The sequence below is a fragment of the Rhipicephalus sanguineus genome, chromosome 4, assembly GCF_013339695.2.
Source record: "Rhipicephalus sanguineus isolate Rsan-2018 chromosome 4, BIME_Rsan_1.4, whole genome shotgun sequence".
Classification (NCBI taxonomy): Eukaryota; Metazoa; Arthropoda; class Arachnida; order Ixodida; family Ixodidae; genus Rhipicephalus; species Rhipicephalus sanguineus.
The window spans coordinates 202,461,952-202,475,941 of NC_051179.1; the positions used below are offsets into that span (position 1 = coordinate 202,461,952).

At 49.2% G+C, this 13,990-nt stretch overlaps 1 long non-coding RNA gene across 1 annotated transcript; it reads left to right on the plus strand.

Annotated features, from left to right (window-relative positions):
- The first annotated feature begins 284 nt into the window (after positions 1-284).
- Positions 285-733, plus strand: LOC125758177 (uncharacterized). Its single transcript, XR_007415934.1, has 2 exons — positions 285-487; positions 586-733. It is a non-coding gene; the product is annotated as an uncharacterized LOC125758177 (long non-coding RNA).
- The last annotated feature ends 13,257 nt before the right edge of the window (positions 734-13,990 follow it).

The following is a 13,990-nucleotide window of genomic DNA, read 5'->3' on the forward strand; positions in this document are numbered from 1 at the left end:
GGCAGATTACCAGGGAGCAGCGACGCATACGCGGCGATGGTCGTCGGAGCATCTACGGGTGCAACGAAGACCGCAGAGAGCGTCCGGACTCGAGAAGCGCACAGTGCGGAGGAGGTGGCCATCGCCTTGGCCGTCTCCGACCCCGAATGCACTATGTTGTATCCTGTACATAGTTCCTGCAGTTTCGGTTTCAGTGTTTAGGTAGGCAACACTGTGTCCTTGTGCTTGTATATATTTGTGGAGCGTCTAATAAAACGGCGAGTATGCAAACGCTAACCGTGAGTGCGAGTCACGTCACTCCTTCACTACAATGGCGACGAGCGTTTGAACCCCGTCTGATGTAGTTCCCGGGGGATAACCAGCCACGCTTCCCAGATGGCTTTCGCCGGCATCGCCCCACCGGATCTGTTCCTTCCGACACCGGGTGGCCCCGTGCCGCCATGGTCCCGATGGCACGACATGTTCAAGGTCTACCTGCTGGCTTACGGTGCTTTAGAGTTTTTCCCAGAGCAACGCAAGGCTATTCTACTACATTGCTTCGGACCCGAAGGTCAACGTATTTTCAATACCCTGTCTGTTTTGCAGGCGGCCGAAAAGACAGAGGAGGAAGAAGGGACCGGAGCTACGCCCGACGTGTATGACTCCGCGGTAGCGGCACTGGCTAAGCACTTCGATACCACCTGCAACCTGGTCGTAGAGCGCCACCGATTTCACCGTCGAATTCAGTTCCCAGGCGAGTATATTCAAGAATACGTGACCGCGCTAACTGAGCTGGGCGCGATTGTAGTGTCGGCAACACGGCGCGACTGAGGACAACGAACACACTCAACCCATGCCACACAGGAACCCCTTTATTCCGGTGACAGTCGTATTTATATGTGTCAGAGGTGGCGCCATCTCTTGATGACAGTTGAACATAACTAAAGTCACCTAGTGTCGACCTTCGACACTACATCTACTCCTCCCTAAATATATACATATTTACACAAAAATAATTACAAAAAGAGTCAATGTTCACATCATGGTACATTATACATAGTCCTGAAATCTCGTGGGTTGTCTTCGGTTTCTTGCGGACCTACGAAGAGGTGGTGGCTCACCAGCCGGTTCGGTGCCAACAACTGGAGCACAATCACCATCACCATTCACTGGAGCACTATCACCATCAACATCCACTGGAGCACTATCACCGTCACGATCATCATCATTAGGAGCAGGGTGCTGGTGAAGCTCAGAGGAGAGAGTCGGTCTGCCAGGCGTCGGTGGACTTCGCACGGTATCGTGGGAGTGTCCTTTGTCATTCCATATTAGCGCATGGTGCGGCAGGGCTTCCTTGGGAACTGCAGTCAATTGAGAGGCATTCCACGTGCGACCATCTTCCAGGCAGAAGGACCAGCGTCCTATTCGCTTGAGAATTTTCAAAGGAGGTCCAAAAATGGGAGTGCCTTTCGGACCAGGGACTGGCTTCTTGACCCTCACGTACTTTCCAACTTGGAACTTGGGTACTCGGGCAGCTCTCCGTCGGTCAACATAATCCTTGCTTTTAAGCTGGCGCTCTTTCACCCTCTTCCGAAGTGAGGACATCTCCTGAGCGGGATCTGCGAAGAAGTTTGCAGTGGGATAGCCAATGACGTCCAAGGATGTCCTCATGTGCCGGCTATGTAGAAGCACTGCCGGAGAGAGTCCAGTGGTACTGTGAGGAGTGGCTCTGTAGATTCCCAAGTACTCTGTAACAGTATTTTTTATTGGGCGCTGCTCCAGTATTGCCAACTGAATGTATGATTTGAGGACACGGTTAAACCTTTCGACCTGTCCGTTGGCTTGGGGGTGATATACAGCCGAAAAGCTGTGCCTGATACCTCTGTCTTGAAGAAAGGACTCGAATTCTTCAGATGTAAACTGTGGTCCGTGATCCGAGACGAGTTCAACCGGATAGCCTTCCCGTGCAAATATCGACAAGAGGAAGTCAAGCACTGTACGGGAGGAGGCTTCACGACAGAAAGCTATTTCCGGCCACTTTGAGAAGTAATCGACTACAGAGATGACAAAACGACAGTCAGCTGATGCACGCTCAAATGGCCCAACAACATCAAAGCTATCTTGCTCCAAGGCCGGTCGGGAAGAGCTACTGGCTGCAGTGGAGTGGGGTAGCTCTTAACACTCTTGTCTGCAGCTTGGCAGGTTGCGCAGCTGTGGATAGCACTCTCAACCTGCTTGTCCAGACCTGGCCACCAGTACTTTTCGCGAACACGTTGCTTTGTCTTCACTATTCCCGGGTGTGATTCATGGGCTAGTTGAACAAATGTGAAAACTTAGCCCATAACAAAGGTGGCATATCGAACTTCGGCGGGCTTGCAGGAACTGCGCCGCCCGTATGCGCAGATGTTGCTGTTTTCTGACTCATGGTCTCTGAAGCTTCGGCAGCCGTGCACAGGCAGCGTAGCTGCGCGCCCACAATGTGCAGTCCTAAAGCTTGCACCGCGTCCAGACCCAGAAGAGAAGTTCCTCCGGGGGTGACATGAATGGCGATCACGGCTGTTTCCCTTTTAAACGAGATGCTTGCTTTAAACTGGCCCAGTACGGGGATCTTCCGGCGTTGGAAGTCCAACAATGTAAGGGCAGAGCTGGTCAACTGAACCCCTTCAAACATGTTTCGAAATTCTTGTTCCCGTTTAATTGACACAGCTGATCCCTTGTCGACCAAAAACTTAGCAACGCGCGGTTCTGAGCTCGAGGCGACTGGCGTGACTACGACATCAATGTAGACGCCCTTGCGCTTGTCTTCGTGAACAGTCAGTAGGCTAATGACATCTGATGCATCTTGTTCAGGAACTACTTCTTGGATGTGAGTCGGGCGTTGTCCTTGTGCTCTGCGTGAGCTACGACACACTCGCATAAAGTGGCCACGGCGGCCGCATGCGAAGCAGGTTCTACCGCGAGCGGGGCATGCCGTCGGTTCACAGTGACGTGTGCCGCAATTACCACAAGCCTGCGTATTTTTGCTGTACTGAACATCGGCAGCGTTGGTATCTGAAGATGGCGAGCTCGTTTGACGAGCGTGCGGCAAGCTAGGGCGGCTCTGATAAAGGGGGCGTGCCTCGTTGTTGTACCGGCGACTATCGCGCGTGCTTTGTTCGGAAGCGTCATACTGACGTGGATGTTGGCGTGTGATGCGCTCAACGGAATTAAAAAAAGCTTCCGACTGCAGCTGGGCTCGCTCGCTGAGTAGCGCAATTTCAACGGCACGGTCGAACGTCGACGTGTCACCTTCCAAGAGCAACCGTGATCGCAACTGCGGGGATGCAACTCCGGTAACGAACTGATCGCACATATTATCGTTGGCTTGCTCGGCGAAATCGCAAGAGGCTGCCAGTTCACGAAGCGCGAGGGCGAAGTCGGGGATGGACTCACCATGTAGCTGACGGCGCTCTCGGAAGTGATGTCGTTCTAGGCGAATGTTGCGCGCGCCGGCGAAATGTCGTTCCAGAATCTCGCGGGCCGCGTCGTATACGTCTGGGAGACTCGTCGCTGCTGCTTCTTGCTTGGAGGGCACGCCACGGTCTTTGACTTCACCGGTTGAGGTAGCGGCGGCGGCCAACGGCTCAGTCGTCGGTAGCTGGGGTGCGGTGGGCGTCGGTGGAAGCGCATCGAAAATACGTTGTCCTTCCGGGCCCAGGCAGTGCAACAGCAGGGCTCGACGGCGGGGCGCAGGCAGGTCGGCCGCTCCAGACGCGAGAAGAAAATTCTCGAAGAGGCGTATCCAGCGGGTCCATGGTATGGCTGGAGTGCCCGGGGCGGCGAGAAAGGGGGGCGGCGGCGAAAGCGCGGCGGAAGCCATCGCGGTGTGATCGAAAACCTCGTCGCCAGATTGTAGTGTCGGCAACACGGCGCGACTGAGGACAACGAACACACTCAACCCATGCCACACAAGAACCCCTTTATTCCGGTGACAGTCGTATTTATATATGTCAGAGGTGGCGCCATCTCTTGATGACAGTTGAACATAACTAAAGTCACCTAGTGTCGACCTTCGACACTACAGCGATCTGCTCATTTACATCGCAAGAAGAGTCATTACGTGACCAGTTTGTTGCCGGTGTGTCCTCGCATCGTATTCGGGAACGTCTTCTGTTAGAAGGGTCATCGCTTTCGTCCAGCAAGGCAGTTGCTCTCGCGAGTCAAATCGAGCATGCAGCAGTAGAAATGAAGGAATTTTCCATATCTGTGCAACCAGTATCTGCGCAGTCGGGCACAAAAGGCAGTTCATCGTTGCAGTCACTGATTTCACGGCCGCGTGCTCGCACTTTCAGTCAATGCGATAAGGCAGCTACATTTGGGAACCGCCCCCCATCTCTACAGCGCTGTCCATCGAATTCGCAGCGACACGTGAATTCTTCGCATTGCTTCAGATGCGGTTCCAAGCAGCATCGCGCTTCTTGGAAACGCTGCCCAAGTAAAGGAAAAAAATGCTTCTTTTTTATTTATTTATTTATTTATTTTTATTCAGTACTGCCGATTTCTATGCGAAGTCGTAGGCAGGAGTGGGTACATATATATGCATTTGTCATTACATTTTACAACAAAAGAAAACAACAGGATGAGATATAAGAAAAACAATGCGTCGAGGAAAGAAGAAAAAAAAATCTAGAAAAAAGTTCCAGCTTAGAAAACATTGAAAACATAAGTCAATGTAACATGTTTTGCCTCTTTTTGACAGATTAAGCGAGTTTTGCTTGAAAAAAGACACAAACTACTGATACAGCAAAACAATGACCGAAAACGAACAAAAGACTAATTGTCACAATGAACAAAAGTAACAAGTGTGCACAAAGTAACATACAAACGAGCTAGCGCTTAATATAAAAAAGCAATACATCTCATACACACAGAAGAAATTTAGATGCAGTGCCAATAATAATATTAATATTAATAATAATGAGAAGACATCAATCAAAGGATGGAAGGCAGATTCGCTATGGAATTCATAAATGACGAAACAGTTGTGGATGATGCAGCTTCATCGGGCAGTGCGTTCCAACTACGCACTGTTCGAGGAAAGAATGATTTTTGAAAAGTGGTTGTCTTACATGAAAATTTAACTTTCTTGCTATGGTGCGACCGTGTTGCTCGCGATTGTGATGGTTGAATATATTTGCCTGTATCAATTTTTAGGTTGTTGTGATAAATCTGATAAAATATTTTTAGTCTTTCACAGGCGCGCCTGCGCTCTAAGGTTTCCAAGTTGGAACTTTCCAGGAGGGCTGAAGGGGACGTGCTTCTACTGTAAGCGTTGCGAATGAACCTTACGGATTTTCTTTGTACGGATTCCAATTTTTTAATATTTGCTAACGTGTGAGGGTCCCATACAGCAGACGCGTATTCCAGAATGGGTCGCACGTACGTTTTGTACGCCAACATTTTAATTTCCTTAGTAGTCTTGCCAATGGTTCTTCGTAAGTACCGAGCTTTTGTGACAGTATCGGAATTTTGAAAACGTCTGCAACCAGAAACGGTCGCAAGCAGCTGTCCACGGGGCTTCAGTAGATAGCCAGTTGCAGGATGAAACTGCAGATGTTCTTGTGGTTCAACACCCTCTTGCATCTGGAATTCACATTAACGTTCGAGTCGGGCAGGTCGCTATGAAGCTGTTAGTCGATTCTGGCTCTTCCGTTTCCATTCTTTCAGGCAAGGTGTTTGACCACCTTTTCTCTGGTGAGCAGCTTCATCCCGTTCCTCGTGTGACGCTTCTGGATTATTCCAAAAGACCAATTTAGGTTCGAGGCTGCTTTTTTAGATGCGAAGTATCTTATGGCGGAGTTCAATCCGGTGGTGGTGGTGGTGGTAGTGTGCGGCGTGACCACCCTTACTGCGCATGCGCATACCCTCTCCCCTCCCCCTCTCTCCTCTCCACTTCCCCTCTCCACTTTCTCTCTCTCTTCCCCCTTTCCACTCTTCCTCTGAAATGCGGGCTAGACATGCCGAAATTCCCTCTTGCGCAACGCCGCGATGAGCACCACCGCATGCCCGTCCCCTCCCCCTCTCTCTCCTACGCTGCCCCCCTCTCGCACGCCTGCCGACTGCGTTCCCCACTCGCCCTGTGAGAATTAACGGCCAGGCTAGAGGGAAGACAAGACGCGCGTACCGGTTCTCTTCGCGTTCCACGACGCGAGGTCGGTAGCATGCCCAAAGAACGCCAACGGAACGCGATCGTGCAAGTGCTCCGGCTTCGCATCGCCTAATGGTCCCCTTTAGCGGAAAATGGTGTAATTTTTCTGAGGTCTTTTTCGAGAATCGCAGCGCACCGCTTTTGTTTTATGTTGTCGAACAGGGTACTTCTGTCGTTGGCCTGGATGGTATTAAGGCTTTGAAGCTGCGCATTGAAGGGTCTGAGCTGCTGTGCTTTAAAACCAGCACGGTACCGAACGCCGAAGTACCTCGGACATGTCCGATAGAGTCATCCATGCAGCTGCCATCCGCACTTCAGCAAAAATTTTCTCGCTCTTCAAAAACGAGCTGGGTCTTGCAAAAGGTGCGGTTCACAGGATTAAGACACGTGCGGGTGTTCAGCCAGTAGCGCAAAACTTCGCCGGCTTCCTTTCACGTTACGACCACGCATGTCTTCCGAACTGCTGCGCTTGGAAAGCTTGGACATCATTGAACGCAGCGATGCGTCAGAATGGGTGTCCCCTATTGTACTCATTCAGAAGAAAGATGAAAGTATTAGGCTTTGTGTAGATATACACGAACCTAACAAGGCCATCGTTCCGGACAGCTCTCCGCTGCCTCACACAGATGAGTTGCTTCATGCCTTGGTGGGTGCCACGCACTTTTCGAAACTCGACTTAGCGTCTGCCTACAACCAAGTTCCCCTGGATCATGAGAGCAGGGATTTGACAGCTTTTATAACACATGAAGGGCTGTACCGGTTCAAACGAGTTTGTTTTGGGCTATCCTCAGCACCTGCTGCTTTCCAGAGTATGATGGCTCGAATCATTCGCAATTGTGCGGGTGTCCTCTTTTACATCGACGATGTCATTATTTTTCATTCTAAAAAGAGACAGGGCGTGCAAACACGGACACAAGAGAGATATCAGGACACCACAAACGCCGACTAACAACTGAAGAGACGCACAACGGCTGAAAAGAAAGAAGGCACGAAAACTTATCTGCGCATGCCCATGCAACCGGCGAACCTATCAATCCGGCACGCGTGGCGGTCTACGTAGAAGATAACTGTTAAGGCATTTGATTTCATCTTTATGCAAGTTAATCGACGGTTGGCTCACGCATGCGCTACCACTATTCTCGATATGCCATGCTTCAATCATCAGGCGCGTTTGTTCATTTCTATGACGGTACAACACCGCGCATTCATCGAATTTTGGCGTGCACTTACAATCTCGACAATGTAAAGATAGATTAGAAGGTGAGCCTCCTGTTAGCGATCTCTTATGTTCCAACAATCTCTGGTTAATGCATCTGCCCGTCTGTCCTACGTAGAAGCGGCCGCAGCTGAAAGGGACCTTATACACCACACTCGTACGGCAATCAGTGAATTTGTTGGTGTGTTTTACGAAACAATTATCGGTCCGCTTCTTGTCTTTTACTCGCTCATTCTTCCTCTGCACAGCGGCACAAATCTTACCTAGCTTATTGGCAGCCGTGAAAACAACATTAACGCCGTATCTACTTCCTACTTTCTTTAGCCTGTGAGATATGCAATGGATGTACGGAATACCTACGACACGTTTCTTCCTATCGCTTTCTGCAACCATGCTCGGACTTAACACAATAGACTTCTTTAAACGCTCAGCGACCGTGGCCACTGCATCACGAGGATACCCTACATCTAAAAGACGCGTAACCTGTGCGCTAAAGCTATCACTCATTTTGTGCTCACATGACTTGGTGAGGGCTGAATTAAGGCAAGACATGGCGATGCCGTTTTTTACAACCTTCGAGTGCTTCGACGAAAAATTTAACAGCGGTTTGGAAGATCTAGGAGAATACTGCCAGCACACGTGGTTCTTCTGGAACGTTAAGGAAATGTCTAGAAATTGTATTCCATTATTCTGAGGCACCTCTTTAGTAAAGCTCCGCCCTCCTCCATTTAATTCAAATTTTTCGCTCATGGAAGTTACCACCTTTTCAAAGTCCTCATCACTACAAAAAATCAAGTAGTCGTCCACATAACGAAAAACCTTAATAACCGAATTACCTAAGGCGCCTTCCAAAAGATTGTCAATCTTGCTAAGGTATAAATCACTAAGAACCGGAGCAACCTCAGAACCAATACATATCCCTGATTTCTGCACATAAACGCCTTCCTTCCAACCTACCAGCGTCGACTTTAAATACATGGAAAGGATTTCTAGAAATGCCCCGGTAGAAACACCACATTTATCGGTGAAACCCGTCTGGTCGCCTTGTTCGTTAATACATTCATTAACACATTTTAACAAGTCCTTATGCGGCAAAGAATAATATAGGTCTTCAATATCCATACTAAAAGCTTTACAACAGCCGGGGTTCTCCTCTGAGAGGAACTGAACTAGCGCCTGAGAATTACGCATACGAAAAGGGTCTGAAAAACTTAAAGAGGTTAAGCAGTTCTGCAAATAACTAGATACAGCGACTTGCCAGGTGCCTTGCTCTGAGACGATTGCTCGAAACGGAATCTCGTTCTTATGTGTTTTGACTGAAAAAAACAATTCTAAAGTAAGTGATTTAGCCTTCTTGACATTACAAGCTATTCTCTCAAGATTATGTCTTAACAAAAGGTCGACAGCACGTTGCCTAACTACCGATGGCTTAAGTTTTACCGTCCTAAAATTCTTTTCTATGGCTGTTAATGCTTTTTCTGAGAACAAACTGTCCGGCATAATTACAAAATACCCTTCCTTATCTGAAATTACTGGCCTGAGTTTCTTCTCGACACAGTAATTAACCAAAGGCCGGATAGGGTCAGAACACTTGAGATGCATATTAGAACCCTTGATGCTAGCAACGCAGTCTGAAATGCAGTGGGAACGCTCTTCTTCAGAAACAAGTCTAGTGATTGTACGCGGCAAATTTAAAACGTCTATTGGTTTCAGGTTCGGCTTAAAACAGTATTTAGGACCTAAGGCTAGGGTTCTGCAGTGACTATCTTCTAAGGCAGCTCCTCCAAGGACCAGCAAGTTATTTTGCGGTGAAACAGTAGAAATAATCTTCCTCTTACATGGTTGAAGTTCTCGAAGTTTTACCCTCCATATGAATTCCGCACGCTGGTTAGCTACCCTCATCCAGTCGGCGTATATCTGCTTCTGGCGGCGGTCGTCACGTGAAGTCGAGCAACGGACCTTGAGGCATTCCTGGTAAAATCTCACTTGACGCCATGATTCCGCGGTCAATATGGCACATATCCTCCTGGCATGTCTGGTAGATGGTTGCAGAAAGCCGCACAAAAGCTGAACTTCAACTGGGCAAACTCTATTCTTAGAAAACCACGAAAAAGTTCTAGCACGGACCAAGCAAATAGCAATTAAAGAAGCCAAAGAGGCAGGATTGTTCAGATAAGTAGGAGAACACGGAAAAGCGCTCAGAGTACTAGAAATGAAGCTTAGAATAACAGAGAGCTGAGCTAGTTTGTACGTATTCATTCTAAAAAGAGACAGGGCGTGCAAACACGGACACAAGAGAGAGATCAGGACACCACAAACGCCGACTAACAACTGAAGAGACGCACAACGGCTGAAAAGAAAGAAGGCACGAAAAATTTTTGGTAAATCAGCTGAGGAGCACCTGAAGAACTTGGAAGCAATGTTACAACGTATCAAAGATGCAGGTCTGAAGCTCAACAGCCAATGTGTGTTTGGTGTGCAGGAGCTCGAGTTTTTGGGCCACAAGGTGACACCTTGCGGCATTTCGCCACTGTCAGGGAAAGTGGACGCAATTGTGGAAACCCCAGTTCCAAGAAATGCCGCTAAACTCCGCTCTTTTCTTGGGTTGGTGGAATACTACGCCAAGTTTGTGCCACACTTGGCCGAGATGGTAGTACCAATGAGGGCACTTCTTAGAAAAGGCGAAACCTTCACCTGGTCTCTTGACGTGGATAACAGTTTCCGCGCGGTAAAGGCGGTGTTATCGTCAGATCTTGTCTTGCACATGTTTGATCCTGCGCTTCCAATTGTCATTTCCACTGATGCGTCTGAATGTGGTCTAGGAGCAGTCCTCCAGCAGCACGCCGGTAATAAGCTTCGTACTGTTCCTTTTGCATCACGTACGCTATCTCCGGCTGAAAGTACGCAGTTGGCGAGAAGGAAGCACTTGCATGCATCTGGGCATGCGACTATTGACATGCATACCTGTGGGGACGGAGCTTCACTCTCCGAGCAGACCATCAGGCGCTCGTTTCGCTTCTGTCTTCGCAGAGCTCAGGCCGACGCCCACTTACAATTGCACGTTGGTGCACAAGGCTACTACGTTACAATTTGACGGTGGAGTACCAGAAAGGCTCGTTCAACAGAGTAGCCGGTGCTCTTTCGCGGTTACCTGTTCATATGGCAGATGTAGACCTGACTTTTGAGGAAGAAATTGTTTCCATGGTTCAACCAACTTGCCTGAGCAAAGAGCAGTTTGAAAAAGCGGTTCTTGCTGACGCCACTCTTCAAAAGGTGTAGGCGTTTGTAAATGGGTCTTGGCCCTCGCACAGAGACTTGCCGGAAGGTCTGGAACAATATTTCAGAGTTCGAGACAAATTGTCAGTAGTGAGCGAATTGTCGTTGCGTGCAGAGAGGCTTGTCTTCCATTGTCTCTCGTGGCTGAACTCGTGGCAACAGCGCATGAAACTCACCAGGGTATCGCACGCACGAATGCCAGACTTAGGGAACAATTTTGGTGGCCCCGCATGGACATTCGCGTGGAAGAAGCAGTCCACAATTGTAGCATCTGTCAAGCAGCTGATAAATCGGCAAAGACGTCGCCTGCCCCGCTGCAACCTGTCGAGTTACCAGAGAGACCATGGCAGAAACTTGCAATGGATATCGTTGGTCCCCTGGAAAGGGCGTCTCCAGATTGCAGATTTGTCCTGACACTCGTAGACTACTTCTCAAAATGGCCAGAAGTACAGTTTGCAAGGAAATTTTCTACAAGAACCGTGACCGTATACCTGCTCAACGTATTTGCACGGGAAGGATATCCTGAAGAGATAGTGTGTGATAATGGGCCCCAGTTCACATCAATGGAATTTGTGAACTTCCTACAGGAACGAGTGATCCATCTGTCGCATTTATCTGTTTATTACCCGCAGGCAAACGGACAGATCGAGCGGTTAAACCGCACGTTCAAGACTTACCTGCAACGTCGGCTGCGAACTGCTGTACGGGATTACCTCGCCGCATACAGGTGTACACCCACGCCACAACAGGAGTGGCCCCTGCGGTACTGTTACATGGAAGGCCGCCAAGAACGAAGCTTGACATCTTCGGCTTATCGCTCCAGTCCTTCTCAAAGGCACCCTACCAGGAACTGGCCAGGCTGCGGCAACGTGTCAAGCGCAGGCAAGCGTACAGCAAAGCCTACACCGACAGGAGGCGAGCGGCAAAACCGACAACAGTGGCAGTAGGAGACATGGTGCTGCGGGTGAAGAAACCATCGGTTTCATTCAAGGGTGACATGTCTTTCTCGAAGCCAAGGAAAGTCATCGAGCAACGCGGTCCAGCATCTTTCATTCTCGACGACTGCAAAACATGGAACGCGGCAAAGCTGTGCAAGGTGCCTGCTCGGCGCCCTGGTGACAATGGCATTCAGCAACACTCCGCAGGGAGTGAATCTTCGTTCCATCACGATCCCTTTGATGCGACGTTTCTCGCTGCAACATGGCAGCCAGCGTCTGCCGGGGCAAGTATTCCCGCAGCGAAACCTGTGCCTTGTGCAGACTGCGATTCCGGGTCGCCAACGAGATCAGCCGCCGGACAGTTTCCTGCTTCAGAAACTGTTTCACGCCCGCCCTTGAACGCTGCAGAAGAACTTGGGGTATCGTGCTCACCTGGTCGTCGCATTCAGCCGCACCGAGAGAGACGGCGACCGGGCAGATATGGTTATTAAGTGTGAATGTATAAATATTCCTTTGTTGGTGTACATGTTACCTAATGTATTCAATATTTTTGCATGTGTATAGATCATTTTGTGTGTATATATTGATGTGTATTTCTAGTTCCACATATAAACTGTGCGCGATTAACCTGTACTAACACTTTCACAAAATCAAAAATAAATGAGCGAGGTAAAATGTTGTATCCTGTACATAGTTCCTGCAGTTTCGGTTTCAGTGCTTAGGTTGGCAACACTGTGTCCTTGTGCTTGTATATATTTGTGGAACGTCTAATAAAACGGCGAGTATGCAAACGCTACCCGTGAGTGCGAGTCACGTCACTCCTTCACTGCACACTACAGTGCTGTGTGACTCTAGAACGGCAGTGAAGAACTGCGCCAAAGTTAGGGTATGTAGTGAGGCCGCGCGCATACTGCGCAAGGTCGAAGACAACGGACGCAAAAGTGCTGCGGTGATCAAGTGGTTTCCGGCCCACGTGGGCAGTGATGTGCCACATTGGCCGTCTCGTTGTGGTTCCGAGAGAAGCCAGTGAGAAGACGACGATCCCGCCGCAGCTAGAGGCTGCAACGAGGATCTATGATCAAGACACACAACTCAAGGCCGTCCAGCAGGTCTCGGCAGCTCTAGAGAGACAGCGACGGAGCGAAACCGAGGAGAAGGGGGGTGGCGCCCCAGGAAGGGGGCTGCGGCACTCTCGGATCCGCGGAAGTAGCTCGCGAGTAAGGCCTCAAAGAGCACAACGCACGAGACTGACGTAATGGCCACGTCGCGATGAAAGCTCGTCCTCCCTGCGTGGAGGGAGCCTAATCGTCTCTGCAGGCATTTCATAAAGTTGCTCTCTCTCTCTCTCGAAAATAGCTGTGCACAACTGACACATCTCTTTTATCGCAAGTAACTCTGGCAAGTTCCAGTGCTGATATGCGACTAATGAAGTGAGAGTACCATAATATGCATGTACTTCGACTCCCTGTCACTTAGCAGATGTCTGTCACATCATGTGGCCATAATTATGTCTCATCATGTGGTCATAATTGTACGACGATTATGTCACACGTTAACGCGCACAAACTGACATCAGGACAAGGCATCAAAACAAGCAAATCAAGCATGAAACAACATAAACAGAAAGCAAATTTGACCTCCATGCAAATTTGATCACATGACAGCGTGATAATAGCGGCCTTTTTCTTTTGTTGTTTTTTTTTTTGCTCCAGTGTATACTCCCTGAAAGCACTATGCTTCATTTATGCTTCATCGCAAGCAAGGAAATTATGTAGTACAAACATCTTTTTCGAGGCGCACTCACGCATCGATTGGCTAGCCGTGCGAAGCATATGGTATATTGACAGTAGTTTCTGAACACGCATCCCACATCGTCGCTATGTGAGCTTAAAGGGTGGCGCCATCAAATTTCGAGGCTATAACAAGCCTGTTGTGGGTTTGCTCTGAATGCAAGGACACTCCACACGAAGGGTCGGACACAGCAAACCTTTAGAATATATTTTAATTCACTTCCAAAGTGTACCTATGTGTCCATTCTCCCGATCGAAACCCATCGCTAGCGCGGCAACACTGAGGTAGCTCTGTAGGATGGGCAACGAAATTTGTAGTGACCTCACAGCAGATCTGCTCTAGTGACGTGAGTGACCGCCGGACCTCCGCCACCTCCGCAAACGTACGTACCGGCTGTAGTGAACTGGAATATTGCCACGCCCACTTCTTGTCTTGTTTTGATGTATTCGGGTTTGACCGCCATGGACGGTTATCAACGCTCGACGCTGTCGGCGAAGTAGTGTTCTAGAAGCGTCGCGATTGTTGTAGATCGGTTTGTTAAGATTGCGCCCCGCACGCGAATGTTCCAGCTTTGTCTAGAGATTACGCCGCCACCAGCGATAT